Raw genomic sequence first — 27114 nt, 5'->3', positions numbered from 1 at the left:
GTTGAAGATTAGGCAGCTGACATCAACGGGGTTACTCAACACACAACTAGAAAAATACTTGTCTATTTCCTTTTTGATATGAATTTCATCATGAATTGCTTTTAATTAGGGCTGTCAAAGTTAATAAGCAATAATAAAGCGTTAACGCAAATTTGTTTTAACGTCACTAATTTCTTTAACGCATTGATGCAACTTGTGATTTTTAGGTTGTACCAGGCTCAGTTTTAAAGCTAGAGTGAAGATACTGGTATCATATAAAATCCGAAAACCTAATGAATCCATTGGTACCAACCATGTCATACTAGCTTGTCAGGAAGGAGGTTAAATTCTGCTCCAAACTTACGCTAAATTTTGGCGAGGAAAAACTGGCATGGCCATTTTGAAAGGGGTCCCTTGACCTCTGACCTCAAGATATGTGAATGAAAATGGGTTCTATGGGTACCCACAAGTCTCCCCTTCACAGACATGCCCACTTTATGATAATCACATGCAGTTTGGGGCAAGTCATAGTCAAGTCAGCACACTGACACACTGACAGCTGTTGTTGCCTGTTGGGCTGCAGTTTGCCATGTTATGATTTTAGCATATTTGTTATGCTAAATGCAGTACCTGTGAGGGTTTCTGGACAATATTTGTCATTGTTTTGTGTTATTAATTGATTTCCAATAATAAATATATACATATTTGCATAATGCAGCATGTTTGTCCACTCCCATGTTGATAAGAGTATTAAATACTTGACAAAAGGTACATTTTGAACGGATAGAAATGTGTGATAAATCTTGATTAAACATTTTAACCGATTGACAGCCCTACTTTTAATTTGTCATCTTATGTTTGATGTAATGTTTTTAGGTTTTGAAACACGAGAACATCAGAATCAGAAATACTTTATTGATCCCTAGGGGGAAAATTGGGGCGTTACAGTTGTTCTTATATGAACATAAAGAAATGTAAGAGAAAGAAATAAAGGAGTATGTAACATGTTACATACTCCTTTATTTCATACATAATACATTATTTCATACATACATACATTATTTCGTACATAATGCTACAATATAAACACAATATATGAAAATAAATATAAGTAAGACCTAAACTTAAAAATAATAAACTGAGAATATAAGAAATATTTTACAAATATTTGCATTAAGACAATGCAATAACAACAACAATACAAATAAGTGAATACAAAATGCTGAGAAGTGGGATTTATTCAGTGAATAAAATAAAATAAAATCATTTAAATATAAATGCCAGAATGGTATAAATAAGAAATGAATAATAATATTTCTAAAATGAACAGTATTAATGACAGTATTGCACCATTGAATTATTGCACTTATTATTTTACAGTTGAGTTAAGTCACTTTTTAGGAAAATTAATCAGCATCATTTTGTCCGAGTCAGAGTTTTGGTCATCTGCAAAGTCATTATGAAATGTATCATACATAATATTTTTTTACTTACTTAATTTTCATTACACAATTTGCCCCTACAAAAATATGCAACAAGATGTAATGGAACAAAAAGTGTATAAGGCAATGTGTTTCAAAACATCCTGAGAGCAGTGTTCATTAATTAGCATATGACCTCTGATGTGATGTAATATCAATGAGGCAATAATAACAACAACAATAAGTAACAATGAAATTGAGGCTAATGTTATATGTTGGTTACGGAACGGGGCAGGCCACAACAGCTGGTGTTAGCTTCACATTTGGGGTCCGGTTAGTTGATGTATTGTGTAGTTAACGTTAGCCCCTTTACATTCTCTGTCTGGATAGGGTTTTGTTGTGTAGAGTGGACAAGGGCACTATTTAGCAGGAAACTCTTTGGGATTCATTGACGAAAATGGAACACGGCAACGCAAATAATTTGCGCCGGACCCGACGTGCATAATTGTCCAATGCGGAAAATTTGAATTCCCATGCCGTATTTTTTCACATCGTACTGGTGAGAAATTATAAGATGTTTAACAACGGGCATTTATCCGTTTTAAATTTTTAAATTTGCTTCATGATTCAATAACTTTTTTTTGTAATTATGCAAGCATAACGGAATTGCCTCAAATGGTGCATTGTTGCTTAGCTCAAAAATGGCAAAGAGGAACAGATGTTTAGTCAGTGAGTCATTTTAGATTAGGCTTATAAATATATTTTGGTGCTGACCCAATGTCTAATGGTGCTAATCTAGAGGCATAATCAGCCTTTATGTGACCTCTCACTGAGTGACCCCTGCTCTCTGGCTTCTAATCAACTTTGACTGCCCTTGCTTCCTTGTAACCCTTGGATGGCGTCATGCTCCGTTCACCAGGTAACCAAGCATGAAATGATCATTGGGTCCCAAACTGTGAGATCTGGTATTCTGCTGAGCCTCTGTGCTGGCGGGCCAGTTTGGTTACAGACATAAATCAGGTGAAGGGAGTGGAACGGAAGGGGGACTATTATCCAGATGCCATCTAATTTTAGAGAGGGAGGGAGATGAATGGAGAACAGATGAGATAGAGATGGAGACTTATTCATACAGAAACGGAGAGCGATTGATAGAGGAAGGAAGAAAAGAATATTGAGATTAAAAGAAAGAAAGAATAAAAGGAATGAGAAAGGAGAGAAGAGGGAGACATGTAGGTGGTTCGGAGGCTTAATGACCATTTGCACAGCTCATTGGTCAGAAAGAACAACCTCGGCAACCTTGGCGCAGCCCAGGAAAAGCTATCCATATATCTGGTACTTTACAGGCTGCATTAGCTACCTTATCCAATGGTATTACCTGCCTGCCATCGACACGCATCATCAGTCCTGGCCCGCCCGCATCATCAGCCTGAGACAGATGCCTCGATCTGTACTGCCAGCAGCTGTCACCCACCTTTTAATAAAGCCAGCTATTTTTGTGGCTAAGACGGGTAAGATCTGGCCAGTATTTTAGTTTAAAACATTAAAAAAAAATTATCAAAAGAATGTGAAACGGTTACAGTGTTGATGTTATGCCAAATACGTCAATGTATTTGTGCTGCAGAGATATCGCCTGCCAACCAGTGAGGTCCGGCCAGTACTGTCTTATATAATACTTGTTCCTTCAGAGGCGATAGTGAGTGATAAGTGCAAGTGGGAGATATTGTCACTGGCTGCGTTTACATGTATACTAATATCCAACTACTCCTCTGAATATGACAATATTTCTAATTTTGTACAAGTTACATAAACAGCATATTCTGTTTGGATATTCTGAATTAGCCCTTATTTTTAATGCAGCATTTTCCTATAACGACATGTCGGATATGCAAATATTGAATGTATACAGCGCATTGAGAATATGAGACTCAATTGGGTTTTTACGTCAGTTTGCGACACACAACCTCTTGCCTGCGTGTTGAACAGAAACTAACTAGCTGACAGTTTGCAGATCTGCATGCCCAAAAGAAAAGCCCACATTTCTTGTCGAAAGGCAAAACATAGGGAGGCTGTGTACACACGGTCAAACAAGTTCGCCACCGGTTATGTTAATCGGAGAACGGCTGCAGGAACTTTCCCCCAGAACTAAGGCCCTTTTGATGAAATGTTTGTGTTTTGACTGCAGGAACCTTCCCCCGAACTGAGAACCTTTTTATGAACTGTTTGCGTTTCGATCGCAGGAACTTTCCCCCGGAACTAAGGACCTTCTGATGAACTCTTTGCCTTTCGACCTTAGGAACTTTCCCCCGGAACTAAGAACCTTTTGATGAAATGTTTGTGTTTTGACTGCAGGAACTTTCCCCCGGAACTAAGAACCTTTTGAGGAACTCTTTGCGTTTCGACCGCAGGAACTTTCCCCCGGAACTAAGAACCTTTTGATGAAATGTTTGTGTTTTGACTACTGGAACTTTCCCCCGGAACTAAGAACCTTTTGAGGAACTCTTTGCGTTTCGACCGCTGGAACTTTCCCCCGGAACTAAGAACCTTTTGATGAAATGTTTGTGTTTTGACTACTGGAACTTTCCCACGGAACTAAGAACCTTTTGAGGAACTCTTTGCGTTTCAACCGCAGGAACTTTCCCCCGGAAGTAAGAACCTTTTGATGAAATGTTTGTGTTTTGACTGCAGGAACTTTCTCCTGGAACAAAGAACCTTTTGATGAACTCTTTGCCTTTCGACTGCAGGAACTTTCCCCGGAACTAAGAACCTTTTGATGAACTCTTTGCCTTTTGACTGCAGGAACTTTCCCCCGGAACTAAGAACCTTTTGATGAACTCTCTGCTTTTCGAACGCAGGGACCAGGGTCTAAATTAAGTTCTGGGTACATTTTCTGGGGACCTTTTACCCCCCAAAAAAGGCTCTGGTCGGGGGATAGTACTTTCTGAAAGTACCAGAACTTTCGGGATGGGGCTTGCAGCGCTGAAAATTTCTGATTGGTCGTGTAAGCTACTCAATTGACAGTAGGACATTAACCCCCATTTTTAAAAGTCTGCAGCCACAAACCACTTTGTTTTGTTCACATTGCACACTGCTTCGACAAAACAACATGGAGTTACAGAAGAAAAACCTTTGATAGATGGACTGACAACGAGGTCAAGGGCAAATTGAGCGTTCATGCTGAAGACGAAATCCAGCGGGAATTGGAAACGGCAACCCACAATGACAAGGTGTATGCAAAAATCGGCAAGTTTAGAGAGCTGAACATTGTCCACACCAGCGAGAAGAAGCTTAAAAAGTTAAAACAAGACTACCAGAAAATTAAGGACCACAATAACAGGAGCGGCTCCGAACAGCAGACCAGCAAGTGGTTCTTTCTTCTCCTTTTGGCCTTCTCTGGCACAGCACCAACAAAAGACTCCTCTACTGAATTGTTGGAAGCCATAGACCCAGGTTGAAAAATACCTGAATTTCCATGTACTGAAAGTAACATTACATACAAATGTACCTGGACATACGTTTAAGTGTATCTATAGTTTTCCCACTTCTTAAAAGTTACTCGATTCGTCGAGTGCCATTTCAGTTCAGCTCCTTCACAATGAATTTGACCTTCATATAATGAGCATTTCCTTTCATGCAACACAGAGCTATGCCATCAGTCAGTTTTTGCTTAGCCAGGCTGTCTGGCACACCATCAGGTGCAATAACAGAGTAGGTGCTGGTGTCTCAGAGCTGTGATTGTGTTTTGAACAGGGTATTTCCTCAAGGCTCCCCTCCATACTTCTCTCTCTCTGAGCAGCTTGACGTCTCTATGCTCGCCCTGATTAAAATAGAAATGCAGTCGTCATATTTTTTTGCTTTATTAATATATAAAGCTTAGTAGTCTATAGAGGTTTGCACATAGGGCACTTAAAACCGTATATCCAAAATATTAAGGGTTTAATCATCATATGTCTAGTCTCCAATATCAACATTTTCTATAAAGATATTATATTTTGTGCATTATGTGTGTATGTTACAAATAGATATTTTTTCTGTGAAACAGCAGGTATACAGTGCTTATTGTGAACAGATGGTGCATCATGGGTTCTCAGTATTTTAGTGATTGATGTAACAATATAATTCATCATACATTCAGAGCACCAGTCCATTAGTATGACCGAGTCTATTCTCCGGTTCTTCTCAGTTTTACTTTAAAGTAATAATACTTAAAGGTTTCATCTCATCAAACCCAATTGTTGATGCTATTTATGGCTGGCACTTTTAGCAACAGCCATTCAACATGTTAGCATTCTGTAATTTCCTGTTACTGTAGAACTTTTCACTGTTACTGGTGGAGTCTCAGGATTCAAATCAGCCTGGCATCAACAAATGGCGCATGAATGACGTAGCAATTTATAAGTCATTTTGCTTGCAATAATAACAACGCTGTTCTTGCTTTTGGTGCGTCATTTCACGCCATGTAGTCTGTACTGACTGCAATGTAAAATGCGTCCACGTGAACCTAGTGACAGAATAACAAATTAGCAAGTCTGCTCATGGTGGATGGGTCAAACAAACACAGGACTCTAAACCAGGAGACCAATGTTCGTGGTGTTCGTGTCCCCAAGTGTTGCGGAGTTATTTTGAAGTGATGTTACTGACATGTTTTACGTACTTATGTTACGTTGTTTACATACGTATTTTACTTAGTTTACATACTTATTTTAAGCCCAACCTTGATGGTTTTCTTAAACCTAACTAGTTTTGTTGCATACGTAACTGTAACCGTTTCATGATAACGGTGTGACATTAAATGAAACGTGAAAAGCCTAAATTGTGACACCTGGAATGTCCTTAAAATGTTGTGCTATTTATACGCCTTCTAGTTGAAATTGCAAACCTGTGCACAAGCGACTCACAGGAAATGATGGTGGTGACAAAGTTGACGCCCTGGGAATGATAAAGGGATAGAACGCAGCCATCACTTTTCAATAATGAGTAGTAAATAAAACCGAACGGCCATTTATATCTTGTGGCCGTCCACAATGATATGAATCGATTTGAAGAAACCAGACCAGTCGATCATGTTTTTTTTTCTTGAATCATAACGAGCCGCTTTGGGTTGAAGAAATATCTGTTTCAAATGCATTATTTGTGTTTTCCCAAATAACTTATTCGGGTTCAGGGACATATCACTGATATGTATATTTGTCCCTGCAGCCACATGCAGTACTGTAACAAAAATCCACAAAGCCCAAAAAGTATTTACCCTATAGACCATCAGTGTAAAAGAGATGTCTTGGGGACACTTCCAAAAGAATATATAGTATATTTGTAAAACTTTTCAATTTCCATTGAAGTGAATTGCTGCCATTTTAGAGTATGGTATTCAGTTTTAATAATACATTAATCATTTGTTCACTGACTTCTAGCACTAATAGCACTTTTTAAACACTTAACAGTGACTGATGGAACAATGAACTCTAATCTCTTCAAAAAGATCGATTGGGCTGTCTCTCCAAGCTGACCATCTTTAGTAATACCTGTTTGGGTTACATATCTACGGTGACGTCCCGGTTTCACACTGGGTGTCCAGCGTCCTGCGTCTGTAAAACACTAAAATGTCCCGGTTATCACCATAATTAAAAATAATAACAATATTATGCTAGTTTTTAGCACTTACATAGTCGTTAATTATGTTCTGTCCCACTCATTAGCTATTACCTAACCCAATATAAAATATAAACGATGCACCACACGTCTGAACATTTAAACATGATTAATTAAACATGATTTGTCTGCAATCAATGTGTCATTGTCAAGGCTGTTGGCTATGATGCTGCAACCAAAATGCTGCATTCTGCACACGCTGCTAGAGTACATTTTCTGCATAACTCCATACATGTGCACCTGCATGAATGTACACTTAAGGATCCCGGTTTGGAGGTATGAAAATGTGGTCAACCTATATACTTAAAGGAATAGTTTGACATTTAGGAAATATGCTTATTTGCCAAGAAGATTGACACTTCCCCTCTCATGTCTAAACATAAAGCTACGGCCAGTTAGCTTAGCTCAGCATGAAAACTGGAAACAATGGGGGAACAGCTAGTCTGGCTCTGTCCAAAGGTAACACATTTGTGCCGTAAACTGTATATAAGAAGTGGATGTAGTCACCGTGACTTCACTCATTGGTTTGTGGACTGCCGTTTTGAAGCCTCGAGTTCAGCGTTTTGGCCGTCGCCATCTAACACGAGAGGGTGGAGCTAAGTACAAGTGAATGCCGAATAAGACATTTTTTTTGCCGGACAACAAGGTAGCCACGCCCTAAAGCATCCCCTGCTTTATGGTCTATTGAAGAAGACTTGAAACTAGAGATTGAGACCATAAACTCATGTTACAATGTTTACTGTAATAAATAAAGTGAGAAGTAGGCTCATTTTGTCATAGAGTTCTATACAATCAGACTTATTTTTAGCAACCAGAGGAGTCGCCCCCTGCTGGAACCAGTGCTGCACTTCAGCACTGGTTTCACTTTTTCAGACCGAGAGGTTGCCCACTGGTTTGACTATTTCTCGGCCAAGTGTAGTAATTTCCTGAGATCTTGTCGTGACTTTGAGGTTTCCCAGCAACCGGTGGAGACCCCCAGAAAGCTAAGCTAGGCTAACCAGCTGCTGGTAACAGCTCCATGTTAACTGAACAGATATGAGAGTGATATTGATCTTCTCATTTAACTCTCAGGAATAAATAAAAATAAGACAATTTCCTAAAATGTCAAACTACTAAAAAGACGCATGAGTTTTGACATATACAGGTGTTTCTGCAACTACGGGCATTTAAGGCCCAGCAATGAAATTTGGGATTTTTGTTCAAATCTGCAGTGCAATGCTTGATAAATATATACACAGTGGTATTACCCATCTTGACAGAAAAAAAAATATTTCTAAATAATGTGATTTAATAAAATGTATGAAGCACTTTATGGGTCCAAACGCCATTTTTCTTCAAACTGTGGTCTCAATGTTGAATACGTAAAATGAGCTAACTCAATAACAATATGACATTATATCAAATGGAACTGTTTCATATAGATATTACTTTACACCATATTTAAATTATGTTTTATTTTGTTTTGTTTTTTTGTTTGTGCCTGTCCTACACTTCTGAGTCCTGACCATGACACTGAACAAATGCCATATGTAACGGCCACCAGCCGTATTTATGTGTATTTATGTTGTTGATAAATTGTGTACAGGTAATGGTGTGGCTAAATTAATGGAGTGAGAACTCTCGTTTTTCACAGGATTTGTGTTAATAGGTACAGTTTCCATTGGCTGGCCTTCGATGATGTCGCCACTGCGGATTGGCTTAGGAAGGAGGGTTGGCCTATTTAGCTTCTTGGAAAACACAGCTGATAAGAGGTCGATGGCTGTCAGGTGTTTGTTTCGATCCTCCTCGTAAAACCAATCTTTTCATCTGCATTTGTAGCTACACTGTGTGTAGGAAGTATTAGAGTAGTGACCACGTGTAGAGTTGTTTTGTGTGCTTTAGCTCTCATGCTAGCCATAGCTTTTTTCCTGTGTGTGTTTTGTGCAAACATTTGTAGCTTTAGTTTAGGTAGCATCTTTGTAAATATATCGGACTATAATCTCTTGTTGTATTGACCTCGGGGTCTAACACAAGTTGTACACATTTTCTTTGTAAATATATCAGACTTTAATCTTGAAGCAGTAGGGGTGAACCACCAGCTGATTTAATTTGTTTTCTCCTGTTTTTAAGTTAGGGAGTTTAGCCCATGTATTTTTGTTTGTTTCTTTTGTTATAGGGTTAAGATAGAACTTGTTCGAGAAGTTGTTTCGCTTGTCATTTTGGCCTTTGATTCACCCTGAGCTTCCTGTGTTTTGTACTGGTAAATAGATTGTTTTATCATTGTGTGCAACAATAAATATTACTTGTTGCAATTCATTCACCGTTTCACCTTGCATTTATGTTGCGCTTCCACACCCCTAGACTGGGGCGTAACACATAGTAAAAGTATTGTGGTTACTGTCTACATTTTTCATGGTGTAGAGATGAAATCCCTTATTTAAAAAAAAAAAAAAATTATATCAATATTAACAATGATGCACAAACCTTAAAGGAAAATGAATTTAAATGTCTTACAATATTATAGAAATTAAAAAAGTAAAATGTATAAAATGAGGACATTTAGTAAAAACAAGTGGTTAAAACCATAAAAAATAAACATGCTACAGATAAAAATCTTGGCCACTATATGTAATTGTGTGTTTCTGTTTATATGTATTTCATACTCTGAAGGTTGAAATTCATAGAGCTTGTTTTTAATTTGGGAGATTCAAAAGTGACTGCAGTTGCAGAAACACCCATAATCATTTTCCTTGTGATTATCATGCTACCTTTCTTTCCACCATTTATCAACATAATTGTCAACTATAACAACGAATAGTTGTTTTTATAATGATTTAGCAGACCTGCAATGTTCCAGCCATTAAGCAGTTAAAGTTAATGTCCGCTGGAGATATTATCCTGCCTTTATTTCTCCCTCTGTATCCTACAAATGATAATTTTACACCAGCCAAATAGTGTTCAGAGACATATTTGATGATCACTATTGGACTTAAGTCGTAATGTAGCATAAAGAGGCTCTTTTTCCTGCCTCGATTTTGCCGGGGGCCGTTTGTTGGGTTGCATCACGCACCACCTGTTCTGGCATAAATAAAACATCCTGCCACGTCAGCCTTTTTGCTTCTTGTAGTTTCCTCTGAGGAAATACAGAATGCCGGTACAATGGAGGATTCTAAAATATCCCAAGACATCCAAAAAATGTTTTTGGTTGAACACCTGCTGTCGATTCACAGCACATTTTTGCAAATGATATTGACAAACTCAAAGTGTTCTATTGGAAATATGCAGTTTATTTGAGCCTGGATGGAAAAAGACGGGAACAACTGTTTCTTTGGTTCAGAGATAAAGCGGAATATTTCATCTTGTGCAGTGTGTAGCCGGAGGAAATGGGTTGCATTTTAATGTTCTGTGTGTGTCAAGGTGCAGAAGACTGTATATGGAGCTGTTTTTCTCCATTTCTGCGCAGTTTCTTGTGTTTTATTCAGCTGCAGGGGACTGTGTTTGGGCTATACGGCACCAGATGTGTCCAGTTTTGGGAATCCCTTTGTGGCAGGCCTTTTTTGATATCATAGTATTGCCCGATATTATTTGGCTTTAATCCATTATAATTTCAGACACACTCTGAGACCCCGGCGCCGGAGTTGAATGTGGGGAAAGAAAAAAAGGGGTCAATTAAAGGCCCCGAACACAGCTGAAGAAAAAAAAAATGAAGCAATGTGCGGAGTACGTGATTACCAAGAGACACTGGTGCCTTCCTAGAGTCCCTGTCTAGTGTTTCATCTCATCATTTTCGGTGTGGTTTACTTAAAATTTGTCTGAATGTTCAGCAACTTGAGGGATAAGTGCACCTGTGCAAGCCCCTGTGGTTTTTTGGCAATGAAATTGGAAAAGATCTATATATATACAGTGTATATATATAAATAGATATTGGCAAAATCTTGCGTAAATGATGACGTTTGTCAGAATCAGTCAGTGCTCCACCTATCACGCACGCAACTCCAGTGTTGACTCATCCGTAATGAATACTCATGCTTCATGGTCGTCTGTGGTTTTGTGCTGATGGAGGCAGTTCCAGTAGGGTCTCTGATGATGTCAAGGTTGTTGGCATTGTGCTGGCCAGATGTACAGACGCATACACTGAATCCGTTAGTGCTACTAGCTACTGAGAGAACGGACAAGATAAGCACGGGAGGATTCCTGAGCATACTGAAAGAACAGACCTTGGCACTAGTGACTTTTTGTAAAGGGAATTACAATAATGGTTATCAGCCTAATTTGTAAGTAGTGTATTATTATGCAGTGTGTTATTCTTTCCCGTCACCTTTCAATATTGTAAAACTTTGCCAATCTCCTTGACATAGGTAGTTAAAATAAAGCAAATAAAACCTTGAAACAGACAACTAACCTATGTGCTTTTTAATATCAGCAATATTATTTTTTTGAACATTAAAAAACAAATGAGGAAAGTGGCCAATTGAAATCAATTCTTATGTAATCAGCGTAATTGTGAGATGGGAAGTATTAAGAGTGCCACATAGGGAAGAGGTTGGTCAGGGTGGATGGGTCGGTCAAAAAACGTAGGAATTTCGCTCAGGAGACCGGTGTTCGTGTCCCGCGTGAAACCATAAGTCACTGTCATGAGACTGTGTTTGATCATTCATTAGCCCCCACACACCATACACTGCTTTTGTAACAGTTAGAATCTACATCAAAATGACATACTCTTTGCGGTGTAAAATGTGCTATTTTCTTATGCTATCTATTTTTAGAAAACAATTTTCAAGCTTCCACCCGACACAGTAATAGTCATGGCAAAGCAAAAGTACCGTAGCATGTGGAACAAAATGTTGTTTTTGAAAGGCTAAATGCCAAATAATATGGATTGAAGAAGGATCTTGTGAATTTTGAAATTGTTACATCTATTTTTTTTCGCTACATTTAGACTTTTAGACAGAAGACTGAGACAATTACAGAGAGAGGTGATCTGCACGCAATGTTTCTGTGAGTTGATTAAAATATTTAATCGCAATTAATCGCATGATTGTTTGGATTAATATTGATTAATTGCAAATTAATCACACATTTTGTATCTGTTCAATTTGTGCCTTAAAGGGAGATTTGTCAAGTATTTAATACTCTTATCAACATGGGAGTGGACAATTATGCTGCTTTATGCAAATGTATGTATATATTTATTATTGTAAATCAATTAACAACACAAAACAATGACAGATATTGTCCAGAAACCCTCACAGGTACTGCATTTAGCATAAAACATATGCTGAAATCATAACAGGGCAAACTGCAGCCCAACAGGCAACAACAGCTGTCAGTGTGTCAGTGTGCTGACTTGACTATGACATGCCCCCAAAACTGCATGTGATTATCATAAAGTGGGCATGTCCGTAAAGGGGAGACTCGTGGGTACCCATAGAACCCATTTTCAGGTCAAGGGGACCCCTTTGAAAATGGCCATGACAGTTTTTCCCCGCTAATATTTAGCGTAAGTTTGGAGCGTTATTTAATGTATTGATTGAATGTAGTATGACATGGTTGGTACCAATGGATTCCTCAGATTTTCTAGTTCATTATGATGCCAGTATCTTCACTCTAGCTTAAAAACTGAGCCTGCAAGAACCTCCGAAAGATCGATTGCATAATGCATTAAAGAAATTAGTGCCGTTAAAACAAATTTGCGTTAACGTGTTATAATTGCATTAACTTTGACAGCTCTAGTATTTGTATTTATTTATTGCGTATAGAGTGCACACACGGGACACAACTTTAATAGCTAAACAAAAATTGTGATTATTTTGGCTTTCACTTCTGATATTTTACTCATATGATATGATGAACACTGTGGAACTGCATACCTCAGTGTGATTATAAGTGATTACAAGTGCATGTGTTTGAATATTGGCATGCAAATTAGTATCTATGTTCCATTCATTGTCTCAATGCGCTCATACATCCATTATGCAAATGTGTCAATTCTGCTGCCGGAGGGGAGGACCAGCGTTCATCGGCGCTACTCCTGACGACTACAGGGGGCTTTTGTCAATAAGAAACACACCAAAAACACACCTTTTTGTTTTTCTAAATGTTATTCGATCAAAATGACGATACACGAATGTGCAGAATAGTCAGGGCAGGAGGAAACATATCATACACAATGACGCAATAATTCAAGTTTTGGAACCATATACTGGTTTTCACACACTGTGACCTATAATGAATTATGCATATTGGACATATCATTTTTATATAGTCTGCTTTTTCACTGTTTTTCTATCAATTTCCACACACAGTTGCAGTTTAAAGGAAAACACCTTTCCTGACTTTAGGCACAACGCCCAGAACATGAACTTCCTGTTTCACCAACATGACTATTAATCTGTCAACAGGTCATCAGCGGGGCAGATAAAGAGTTGTAACGAAGATATTAGCAAATCCTTTAGTGGATAAAATAGCACCCAAGGGACAAGAGACAAGGGTAGGCAACGGTTAGGAGGAGTGTTCTCATCTATGTTTACTCATTCTGTAATACTATAGACATATACTGTAGACATTGTGTTTTCACTTGTACTCCAGTTACTCTGCAGATTGACTCGGCCTCTGTTACTTCTGTTACCTTCCCTGGACCATTTTAAAGTCTTGATCTCTGGACAGTTGATTTCTACCACAACCACATTGTTAAATGGCGTGGGCAATGCCCATTTCTGATTCTTACATAGAGTCCCTTTAACTTGAATAGAAGTTGGTTTATTATATTTTGTGTTAAATATTGCACTGCCTTGTATCTTGAGAACTGAAGCAGCGGGTCCTGCAGTTACACCTTTTATTATTTTCTAATAAAAGTTGTATGTATTTGCAATTAATCGTTGTGTTTATATCCATAATTAATTTATCCCTGATTCCCTTACAAGACTTTGAGGAACTCAAAAACTTTGAGGAATCCTGACCTGCTCTGTCCAGTATCAGCTATTTATTTCACAGATACACTGACTGAATTTTTGTCCCAAAAAAAGTTACTGTATCAATTTCAAGTCATTGAATCGTATCGTATCGTATCGATCTAGATGAACCAGATTTCGTCCTTGAATCGTATTGGAAAAATGGAAAGTGATATGTATTGTATCGTTGTAAAAACGTATCGTTACACCCCTATCACTCAGGGTTCCTCTTGTACTAATAGAGTACCAACTCTGAAATAGGAGCTAAAAAAGTCCATCAAAGGGGCGTTCTAAGAACTGCTATGAACTTCCTAGTTCTTGTGTTGCGGACACAATAAAAAGGGGGGTTCTTAGAGCTATGAAAAAATTCTTGCAGTCCAAAAACATCCATAAAGAGCAAAAGATAAAAAATATTGTAAGGGAGGCCCAATAATTAACAAACAGGAGTGTGAAACATTGCAGTGGAAAGTACTGTGAGGGTGTTGTGGCCAGGGTGATGTCTGCCAACCCATTTTCAAGTTCCAAACAACTTTATTTGAGATTTTAGTGGACATCGTAGTTAATAAAGCAGCTGTTATATCAGGCCAAGTTTGGGGGAAATGTGAATATTGAATAATGAACCAGACCACCGGAATAATTCTATTTGATCTGATGATGCACTAAAAAACACGGCATCTTAGATTTTAATATTTTAACACAGGATGAGCGTCATAGAGCTCCTTATGGAACAGGCAGGATTATAGAATATATTGTCAAACAGTGTGGAAACATGCTTTCCTAACGCTGAGTTTAAAGGGAAAAGCAGCCCTGAGAGGTTAATGAATTGTTGATTAAATGTTCTGATTAGCTCATATATCCGTCTCAACTGTCAAATTAATTTTTTGCACAAGCCTTTGAAATGCTGTCCGACGTAGGCGCATTTCAGTTGAGCTGAAGCCAACAAACGTCTGCTTCCTGACTGTCAAAACGGCTCACAGGGGTATGTTTTGCCAGACGGATGTTTTCCTGTTAGCTAAAGCTGGTTAATATTTCATTCTTCTATTTCCCCCTTTCAGTCACTGATCCACCCTTGCAGTGTTCTCAACGACTTTAAAAAAGTGAAAAAAAAATAAAATAAATTAAAAAACATATATATATTCTTGCAGAGAAAGATCTCTTTCATTAAAGTAAATACATAGCATGTAAAATCAAAGATATATATGTATATAGGGCTGTCAAGGTTAATGCAGCAGTTAAAGTCAGAGTTAAGCAGGCTCAGTTTTAAAGCTTGAGTGAAGATACTGACGTCATATAAAACTAGAAAAACCTAATGAAATATTAAATATTTGAATCGATGACCTAAAAAATATATTGTGTGACCACACCGCAAGAACTAGGAACAATTGCAGTTCTTAAACGGCCATTTTGGTGGACTTCTTTATCTCCTATTTCAGAGTAGGAACTCTATTAGCACAAGCTAATGGGCTGGTTGTGGTAGAAATCAACCGTCCAGAGATCAAGTCTTTTAAAATAGACCTTTATTACGAGTAACAGAGGCCGAGTCAATCTGCAGAGTAACTGGAGTACCAGTGAAAACACAATGTCTACAGTATATGTCTATAGTATTACAGAATGAGTAAACATAGTTGAGAACACTCCTCCTAACTGTTGCCTACCCTTGTCTCTTGTCTCTTGGGTGCTATTCTATCCACAAAAGGATTTGCTAATATCTTAGTTAAACACTTTATCTGCCCCGCTGGTGACCTGTTGACAGATTAATAGTCATGTTGGTGAAACAGGAAGTTCATGCTCTGGGCGTTGTGCCTAAAGTCAGGAAAGGTGTTTTCCTTTAAACTGCAACTGTGTGCAAATTGATAGGAAAACAGTGAAAAAGCAGACTATATAAAATGATATGTCCAATACGCATAATTCTTTATAGGTCACAGTGTGTGAAAACCAGTACATGGTTCCAAAACTTGAATTATTGCGTCATTGTGTATGATATGTTTCCTCCTGCCCTGACTATTCTGCACATTCCTGTATCGTCATATTGATCGAATAACATTTAGAAAACCAAAAAGGCGGGTTTTTGGTGTTTATTTTCATGACAAAAGCCCCCTGTAGTCATACGGAGTAGCGCCGATGAACGCTGGTCCTCCCCTCCGGCAGCCGAATTGACACATTTGCATGATGGACATATGAGCGTATTGAGATAATGAATGAGACATAGAAACTAATTTGCACACTAAATTTTGGCGAGGAAAAACTGGCATGGCCATTTTCAAAGGGGTCCCTTGACCTCTGACCTCCAGATCAGTGAATGTAAATGGGTTCTATGGGTACCCACGAGTCTCCCCTTTACAGACATGCCCACTTTATGATAATCACATGCAGTTTGGGGCAAGTCATAGTCAAGTCAGCACACTGACACACTGACAGCTGTTGTTGCCTGTTGGGCTGCAGTTTGCCATGTTATGATTTGAGCATATTTTTATGCTAAATGCAGTACCTGTGAGGGTTTCTGGACAATATCTGTCATTGTTTTGTGTTGTTATTTGATCTCCAATAATAAATATATATACAGTATATATACATTTGCATAAAGCAGAATATTTGCCCACTCCATGTTGATAAGAGTATTAAATAATTGACAAATCTGCCTATGAGGTGCATTTGGAACAGATAAAAAAATTATCAAATAAAGAAATCATTTGCGATTAATCGCGATTAACTATGGACAATCATGAGATTACTTGTGATTAAATATCTTAATCGATTGATATATATACTGTATATGTATATATGCACCCCATAAGCAGTGATAAAATCACAACATATCACAGTCTGAAGTGAGCTATATTCTTTGTAAAGCGGTCATCAAATATGACAATATAAAAGTTATAGACACATTCCAATGTAAATAGTTTTTTATCAATAAATAATAATAGGCCCTCCTTTTGGCACATACTGAGGCGGTTGCTATGGAACATACACTAGCAGCTAGCATATTTATTTTTTCATCACAGGCTAGCGTTATATTGATTCCATTATTTGTCTCTTTATTTACATTACTATATGTTGCCATTTACTGTGCAACCACTGAGAAACCAGCGTCAGGAGGATGACTTTGATAACTGCTTGCATTAGGCTTACCACCATCCCCCCTCTTCAGAGGACTCCATGTACTTTGTTTTTATTGTTTCTTAAATTAATAGCCAATGAAGGTAAAAAAAAGTGATAATACTAATAATAATCATAATCTTAGTCAAACCATATTACTTTAATAATAATAATAATAAAAAACAAAACGAAAAAAGTAGGGTGAATAGGCTGGCCACCTTAATGACATATAAACCAATAAAGAGACAACAACAACGACAAAATAAACCTTTCAAGAGTGGACATGGACACATTTATGTAACCAGACAAATATCAACAATGACAGAAAACAACAAGCTGACAAACATAGAACAGAGACATAAGAAATAAGGTCCCCTTTTGTTTAAAGGGACTGTTTGTAACTTCTTACACTCTTATAAATCGTTGCGAGTCGGTGTCCGGTGCACGATCGCGTGTGGCTACGCTGTCGCAACACAAACTACACAGAAGCACCAAAACCGCAAAGTTCTATCTAGTGAAGCCCGTCTGTTAAACAGTGTTAACTCTTCCTGCTCCAGCCCCCCCGACCGTGGTCAGAAGACACAGAGGAGACTGTAGCTTTGGTCTCCAGGACTGGAGTCTCTGCTGTATGTACTCTGCTCCTCTGCCTGCCTTCACTCACACACCGTGCTCGTTCTCACCTGCTCCACCTCTCACGTGCATGCGCGCTCACTCCACACTCTCTGAGAATATCTAGTGAATGTACAGTGGACGTTTGTGCAGAAATAACTGCTGCAGCTCCTCCAGACCAACAGAGGTTTCCCGTGTCTTGTGAAGTGACGGGGCTCCGCAGAGAGAAACATCGTCTCCGAACAAAACTCCGATGTCTCCCCTGTTCCTTCTGACCGTCGGGAGTCTGAAGCAGGAAAACACAGGATCAGCATTGATTCATGGAGAGACCTTCGTCTGGTCAGCTAACATTACTGCCAAGCAGCTGAAATATAGAGTGATATTATGGTTTTAGCTGACGTGTGTGGCCTCACTGTTTTGAGCGATGCTCGTTCATGTCTATGTAGAGCGAGCACAAGCGCGAGCAACAGGACGCTGACTTTGGTTGACTTAACGGCCACAAGGTGTCGCTGTTAACAAGCAATTTCTGATTCTTACATAGAGTCCCTTTAACTATGTAAAAATGGGTCCTATGAAAGGGGTGGGGTTGTAATATGAAGATGATAGTAGTGACGGGGTGGCATTTAGCTCACCGGCAAATTAAGAGGGCAGGATAAGATATGAGAAATGTTTATTGAATTCCAGGTTGATTATTTTGTTAGGCAGAGACTTGCTCTAGTGATTTATGTTCTGAGAGGAGGTTCAACCATTGTTTTATAGGGAGGAGGTGTCTGGATTTCCAATTCAGGGGAATAGTTTTCTTGGCGATAGCTAGAGAAACAAGAAAAGACGTGTTGCTTGGTGTTATTAATCCTGACAGGTCGCCAAGAACGCAGATGGATGGCGATAGTGGAATGTTACATGAGAAACATTCGGAGAGTTTAGCTGTTATGTGTTTCCAGAAGTTTTGAGCCGGGGGGGTAGGACCAGAGGGCATGTAGATAATTGTACTGTGAGTTAGTGAATCCCATTGCGTGCAAGTTATGGCCTGTGAGATGTGTGCGGTGTTTTATCTTGCATTGGATCAGTTGTAAATTGATATTTCTGGTCATTTCAAGGTGGATTGACATATTTGTGTCCAAAAGTTGTTATCCGTGTTGATATTGAGGTCCTTTATCCATTTTTCTATTGGTAGGGATATTGTGGAGTCTGATGTAAACGAGATTTTGGAAAATTTGGAGAGTTGTTTCAGGGTATTCACTATGGTTACGATGTTTTTTATTAATGGGGATGGTCTGAGGGGGTTATTGATTATTTCCATTTTTGCTTTGATAGAGTTCCTCATTTGGATGCATTGTAGATATGTGTTCTTTGCCTATGTTGAATTTGTCGTTTAACTGTTGAAAGGATGATAGTGAGTTATTTGTAAAGAGATGATGCCCCTTGTCTTTCCATTTTTTTGCCCCGTATTGGTTGGTTGTTAATTCTCAGATCTGGGTTTTGCCAAAGTGGGGTTAATGTGCACGGAGTAAGTGTGAAATGTATCATGTTATTTGCTTTCCACCAGGCTTGGAGGCTTTTTTTTGTTAGGTGGAGGTGTGTTGCTTGGCATGGCAAGGCTGTTGCTCCACTTGATGATGTCATTCTGCATAATAATTAGCCACGTGCTTCTGTTTTGTCGCACAGAGAGTGTGTATTTTCGGAGCAATGGGCTGTCCCCTTTTTTTTAGTCTGGTGCCATATGACTTTAAGACTCTATATCATGATTTCCAAAGTGTAGTTTAGATAAACTGAGCCATTCCTGTCAAATGATCTAAATGATCAAATGACAAATGATCTGTAGTTTGGCCTTTCAAATTCAGTTTATCATAATGAAAAACACTAATAATTTACTTGAAAAACTTTGGGAGTTATATTGGAAATTCCAGTCAGGCTTCTTTCCGGGACATTTTGGGAGATGCAAACCAACACAGTGGGACACACTTTCTCAGGAAGACACACACACACACACACACACACACACGCAAACACACACACACGCGCACACACACACACACACGCGGTCCCTGTGGACAGCAGGAAAGCTCGGCATCGCGTTCGAGTCGCAAACCAATCGATTACTGTATCCTCACCGCTTCCCCTCGCGGGGCTCAGGGGCAGGACAGCGGCAGGGGAACACTGTAGGAGTCAATAAGCTCAGATATCTGACACGCCGCCGCTGACGATGACAATAACAAAGGCGGATAGCATGACCGAGTGTCTACGAGTGTGAGTAGGAGAGATTACCAGAGACCTCCAATACACTGGGGCACAAGCTGATCGGAATAGGCAGCTTGGCCAATATTGGCTCAGTCAAATGACACTCAAAGGACTCCATCTCCATCAAATGTCCCCCCCCCTTCTATTCACTGTCTTCCTCTCCCATTTACCCTCTAAGTGACTGCACCACCATAACATACATGCTCTTCTCTTACCATACAACGTATTTATGACGCAGCAATTTTTAAGTCATTAAAGGTGGGAGGTAAGGTGGATTGGTCCAACAAACACAGGACTTTCAACAAGGAGACCGGTGTTTGTCACCAGTGCTCGTGTCCCAAAGTGTTGTTGAGTTATTTTGTAGTGACGTTTGTGACGTGTTTTCCGTACTGACGTAACGTTGTTCATGTATGTATTTTAGTTTACATACTTATCTTAAGACCAAATCATGATGTCTTTCCTAAACCTAACTAAGTTTTGTTGCTTAAATATAACCGTGACTATTTCATGGTAACAGCGTGGCGTTAACCCTCTGAGACCCGCCGTCTTTACTGTCTCTCAGAGGCTGCAGCAGGTTCAGTTTCCCACCCAAGGAATCCATCGGTACCAACCGCGTCATACTAGCTTGTCGGGGAGGAGGCTAAATAACACTCCAATGTTAGGATACATTTTGGTGAGGGAAAAACTGTCAAAGGGGTCCCTTGACCTCTGACCTCAAGATATGTGAATGAAAATGGGTTCTATGGGTACCCACGAGTCTCCCCATTACAGACATGCCCACTTCATGATAATCATATTCAGTTTTTTTAATGCAGTATAATTGTGTTATTTTCTCCTATTCTAAAATGGTGTGTTTGAATATTTCTGCATACTGGGGTCCCTAAACAGTCTTGGAATTTCATACATTTGGGTATAACTGTAAAGCTGACTCTCTTGTGGATCCAATGACCCCAACTGTATTCATGTGTGATGATGTCCCCATAGCATCTATTCCATTGTAGTGAGACCATTTCTTTTTTATTTGACCTCACTGTATAAAATGACCTGTGGTGACCTCTAGGATATTCAAAGCCTCATGAAACTTCACAGCCACAAACTAAAGACTTAGAGCATTCAGAGGATGGATGGCTTTCCTCGGTAGATTGACAATAAGGGGGTTTCTGAGCAGTTTACACAACAGAAGTACTCGCCATCAAATTGCCGAAAAAAGCAATTCTTGCAGAAATATCCGAATGTCAAAAGTTTTTGATCCCAAATCACAGCATTTCTTTTTCTATGGTTAAAATGGTTAAATTTAGCACCAAATCTGTGTAACAAATGGTATCAACCCAAAAATTGCTGCAAACATGTGAGACATAAGTCAGCATTGGAAGCTCACTGGAAGGGGAGCAAGCCCTTACATAAACTTTCATGTTTAACTTATTTATTAATTATTTTTTATTTCTGATTCATTTTTTAGAACAACTTGACACACAGTGCTGAGCTGCATCTTCAGGTTCCCAGCTTTCAGATGATGTACACCACTTGTATGTGACATCTACTGCTAACCTGCTATCTCCCCCTAAAAACCCCCTGTACCCCCCTAAAAAATGACAAAAACTGGTTTACTGTGGGTCTCAGAGGGTTAAAGAACACAAAAAATCTGTTCACAATGTTAAACCTTTTTTGTTACACGGTAGCCTACCAGTGGGAACCAGCAAGTATTTTATTAGTACCTGATACAACTAAATTACACTGTAAATTGCAGGCTGTTACCAGTTAGTCAGTGCAAAAATGGAGACCGCTGTTCGTGTCCCCGTGTGAAACCAAGTAAACGTTGACTTATTTACTGCAGTTTTGTCACGTAGCCTACTTAACGGCAGTTACGTAACCCACATACTTTATCAAAACCATGATCTTTTTCTAAACCTAGACAAGTAGTTTTGTTGCATAAGTAAACCTAAAAACAAAATAATAAATAATTTTGTATTTTTTTTAAACAAAAATAATTAATCAAATAATTAATCATGTTTACTGATTATTAGTAATGCTAAAATCTCAGTTATTTTATCATTAGTTTTTTGTAAAATGAAAAAATTTGTTTATAAAAGATATATTGTGTTGTAGCTGATAAGAAACGCTAACAATTACATTCTGAATACATTAGTTAACTATTTATTACTATTTTATTGTTACACAAACATTATAACATATATACTATATTAAATATTTGTAATTATTACCAAATTATTTGTAAACCTTTAAGAAATTATTTATAAAACATATATAAGCATTACATAGATAGATGGACCAGAAACCAATTATTAACCATTGACAAAGTATTAACTATCTATCTAAATAATGTTTATAGATGCTTTACAAAGTATTTATTAACCATATAACAATGTATTATAATTATCAGTTGCAACTTTTTAATAGCCATCCAAATAATGTTTATAGATGGTTTACAAACCAATTATTAACCATTAACAAAGTGTCACAAATATCTATATATGTAATATTTATAGATGTTTTACATCTATACATTTAACAATTTCTTTAAGGTTTACAAATAATATCTTAATCATTAACAAATACTTATATATATATATATATATATATAGTATATAAAATGTTATAATGTGTGCAACAATAAACTGTTAAAATAACAAATTATTGCATTATTACTAATTTCTTTGTTTAACATTAAAATAATGTTTTAACTAAAAACTTTAATTAGCGCTCAATTTACTATTTATAAATGATGGTTATTATAAAGTGTTATAATTTTAATTATAATTAAAGTTTTTTTAACCAGTCATACAGGCTGTAATATCAACTGTTCCCCCCTTTTTACTCTTTAATTACAATGTAAGTATTTTATTAATTCCTGATTCATACAACTACATTACACTGTAAATTACAGGCTGAATTATAAAGTGTCTCTCTTGAAGCATTTTAGTAATTTGTTCTCCGTCACTGGTTTAATAATGTTCACTTGCTATTTCCCAATTATTCCCAATCATGATTCAGCATTTGGCTTTTCTCTCAAAAAGGAAAGGGGAAAAAAAAATGTTGAAGGATAAGTACAACTAAATTGGAGCTGGCCATAATAAGCTGCAATCGCCTGGAATCACTGAGCAAAAAGCCTCACCCTGCCACTGGATGAGTAGGTGATGATGGCTTTTCTATTGCAATTTGATCTACCTGTGATTGAGTGGAGTGCACCATTAAGATTGGGGATTTCGGCTGATTCATTCCCCAACAGCCAGCGTCCTTGAAAACATCTGTCAGCGCTGCCAGGGATGGATCGGCTCCCAGAAAAAAAAACATGCTGCAGAGTGATGAGGTCCACGGTGAATTCTGGGGGAATTACAGGAGCTGAAAAGTCAAGAGAAGTTGCGACTTGTAGCTGGAAGTTTGCCAGTTGTAATCCCAGTTGAAAGGTATCCGTTGGAGAGGTGAATGAAGGCTCCTCTTTCCTGTTGTGTACAGTTTAAGGTGCCCTGGAGAATGGCAATTAACCCCCAACTGCTCCAATGGACCCACTCAGTGGCAAAGATGCAGATAGTGTCACCTGGACCAAAGGCTTTAAAGGGACAGTTTGGTTTGGGGGAATGTTACTACTTTTTCCTCTTACTATGCCAAAGAAGAATATTCAGAATCTATTCCTAATATGTTTTCTTGCAGTTTGAATGTATATTGATGCATCAGTCCAAAAGTTAAAATGTATTGAAAAAAGATAGATGCAAGGTGTATTTCCACACTGCTGTCTGTATTGCAAACCGAAATTCTCCAAGATTCCATTGATGAATGAGATTCAACCCCATCCCACAAAAAAGCCCTTGGTGAGTGGAAGTCATTCATTGAGTGAGTCTTTTTATTGGGGTTCGTCTGCCTTTTTCTTTCGGACTCTTGTCTGATGAAGTTGTTTCAGAAAAGTTTAGTTAAATGTTGGCCACATGTTTGTTGGTGTCGTTTTAAAAGTTGTTCCTCTGGGATACTATGCAAACTAGCAGCAGGAATGTTGTTGTTTTTTATATTGTTACATGCACTTTTTAAAGGTAGTGTTATGTTCTGGTAAACAAAACGTGAACCCAAAAGCAGCACACACTAGTCAAGTTTAAAGTTGTAACAATATAAGAATTTATTAATAATAATAAATTTGAACGGTGGACAGGACTGGGGTTCTCAGAGTCCGACGTGGCTGGGATTAAGACTAAAAGTCTTAAAGGGAGCATGGAGCATGGGGAATAGGGTTCCAATGATCCTCCAGATGGTGATTCCAGTCCACTTGTGATCCGGGGGGAAGCAATGATGTTGGAGAGTGAGCAGGTAGGTACAGCAGGAAGCGGAGGCAGCTGGCAGGTAAGTATACCACTAGGACAAAAAGGACAAAAACTGGATGAGCACAAAAAGGTACAAAGTGAGCAGATACAAAGTCAAAACTAGCGAGCAAGGTAAGAGAGCCTGAATGCGTTACTACCACTGTGGCGACGAAAACGATCTGGCGATGAATGGCAGGAAGACCAGGGTTGAGATACTGCAGAGTGTGTCTTGATTGAGTGATTGGTGTCAGCTGCTCCAGCAACCACCGCCCAGGAGAGGGAGGAGGAGATGGCCACACCTCCTTACAGACAGACAGACCAGACTGACAGGGTAAAACACACAGGAGACAAAAGGACAGGGAAACAGAGGAAACATAGGGAAACTACTAGACGGCCCAGGTGATAACATGACAAGTAGCAACTGGAATGTAATGCTATTGTTATGCTGTTAGAGTAACTGGAATATTCACTTTTTGACAGTGGCAATGTTGCGCAGTTCTTTGTAAGAATATCTGGCATACGCACTTTTTGACAGTGGCAATGTTATACAGTACTCTGTTGGAATAGCTGGAAAATGCACTTTTTGAGAGTGGCAGCTGGAATGTTATGTATTTTGTCCTGAATTGTTTTAATAAAAAATGCTAAAAATAAGAATGCTTCTGGTGGCTTAATTTAAGACAAAACTGCTGGTTTGTAGTATGCTTTTGAAGAAATTGTGTCTTATTTTCAGCAATGTTTGCTAATTATTATTCTTAGAGTTGAGGTATAAATTCTTAAAGTCAGCTCAATCAATAAAACACAATATTAATTTTAAGTAAACATTTCTTACATAACAGTTTCTTTGCTTGTAATAAGCAACATTTTGGCCTATTTCTCTAGTTTGAAGACACATTACAGTCTTAAAGAGTCTAGATTTATAGTCTATTTTTAAGAATTCTAGCCAAGCAAAATTTGCTTACCCCATTGACAGATTTCTTTGATCAAAACAAGAAAGTTTGTCCAAATTTAAGAATATTTTGCTTATTTCTCGTAGGGCTGTTTTTGCAGTGTAATAATTTCCAAAATTCACAATATATTTTGTCTAACGAAACATTCTGCTTCAATCCATATTTGTTGGCGTTTAGCCTTTCACTGAGGTCAAAAAACTGCTCTCCCGCTTGCTGCACACAAAGAGAGGCACACACTGACGAGTTATAGATCAGCTACACAGTCTCAAAAAACATTAAGATTCCTTTAAAGAAGGTGTGGGAAATAAATTTTAGTCTATTTTAATACAATTCAAATTGGGCTTAGAGGGAATTATTTTCATCAGACATCTTGACCAGTGTGTGTGTGTCTATTTCTCTCTCTCTCTCTCTCTCTCTCTCTCCTGGCAGGAAAATCAAAAGGGTTGGCAAGGATGGGATGCATATTATATCATTTATCAGAATCAGCTAATTTATGTCATATATAACATATCCTTTAGTCCTATACTGTTTTTGTATATTATCAGTGTGTTAGAGACCACCAATCAAACTATTTAGAGCGACTGTCGGCCGATAACAATCGGTGGCCGATTGATCGGAGCACCTTTTAAAATTTATAGGAACAAGTTATCATCTTGCAGTATGACGATTTCTCGTTTGTTCCGACAAGTCGTGTACTTCATCTAACCCGTTTGCGCAATTCATAGATGCTGTTCCTGGAGAGTAGTGTTGACTATTCCCACCATTCATACAGTAAACTTGTAGCAGCCTCTCGTCCATGCCTGAATTGCACTGGATGTGCGTTGTGGAGGTCAGCATAGTTGAGGGTCAAAATTCAAGTATAGTTGCATAACATGGTGGAAAATAAGGCTCGCCAGCTTCCCGAGGACACCGCTGCTTAAATTAAATTTGACCTGATGATGCCACTGGATGAAAGTGAGGGAGTTCATCCTGTGGGTGTAACTGGACTCAAGTGCGAAGAACAGTCTTCACGCGTAATTTCTGACTTCCAAAATCTTGACTACTTTACCGTTACTTGTCATTGTTCAAGTCAACACAAAACGAGAAAATCTAAATGTACAGGCAAACACTAAGTGAATTGGACACTGACAAAAAAAGGGCACTAGACTGACTAAATAACACTCTTAACAAAGCAGAACACAATGGAGTAGAGGCAGCTTGGCCTACCCCTTTAGGAGACCAGTGGCATGTCCTGAGTCTATTAACTCCAATGAAGGAAGTGAACGTGAGCACAGATTATGACTGATTCTTTCGCCCTATAGTCACCAAAGTAAATATTGGACGCATTTTTGACGAGCCACATATCTTCCTGCACATGCTGACACTAAAATGGCATTTTTCAGATGGACAAATCAGGAGAAAACTAACTTTGTTTGAGACCTTTCTCTGTCTCAGCAACACTGGTGACTAAAGTTCGCGAATGCCCGAGCTAACTAATTTTTTGTAATGCTAAATATGACTGTTAGCTATGTAAATATCTAATGTTAGCAAAAGACAATATAAATACATTGTGCAAATATAACTCAATCTGCTTTCATCCATCCACACAACATTCACAACACTACCAAACAAAGTGGGTTGATGAGGGGGGGGGCAAAAAACATTTCAAAGCACTGGCGGAGCTTGTAATGTGTTATCGTTATTTTAAAGCATCTCTTTCGTGACATTGGGGAACATGAATATCTGTGCCATATTTAGTGGCAATGCATCCAATTGTTGTTGAGATATTTAATTTTGAACCAACAAAGGCCAACCTGCTGGAGGTGCTTTGGTGGATCCCCAGAGTTATTAGGAGCTATTGTCAGTGAACCATGAATGTCTGTACCAAGATCTTTGATAGAGACATCCGTACCAAATTTTATGCCAATCCAACTAATAAATCTGGAGATATTTCACTGAA

General features: G+C 38.4%; 1 long non-coding RNA gene across 1 annotated transcript; it reads left to right on the top strand.

The window, feature by feature from the left end:
* Nucleotides 1–3376: 3376 nt before the first annotated feature.
* On the top strand, nt 3377–26017 carry LOC119476698. Its single transcript, XR_005204088.1, has 3 exons — nt 3377–3442; nt 17662–17667; nt 26005–26017. It is a non-coding gene; the product is annotated as an uncharacterized LOC119476698 (long non-coding RNA).
* The last annotated feature ends 1097 nt before the right edge of the window (nt 26018–27114 follow it).

This window comes from Sebastes umbrosus, chromosome 18, assembly GCF_015220745.1.
Source record: "Sebastes umbrosus isolate fSebUmb1 chromosome 18, fSebUmb1.pri, whole genome shotgun sequence".
NCBI lineage: Eukaryota > Metazoa > Chordata > Actinopteri > Perciformes > Sebastidae > Sebastes > Sebastes umbrosus.
Note: the sequence above shows the minus strand (reverse complement) of the source record. Positions and strands in the feature narration are given on the sequence as shown.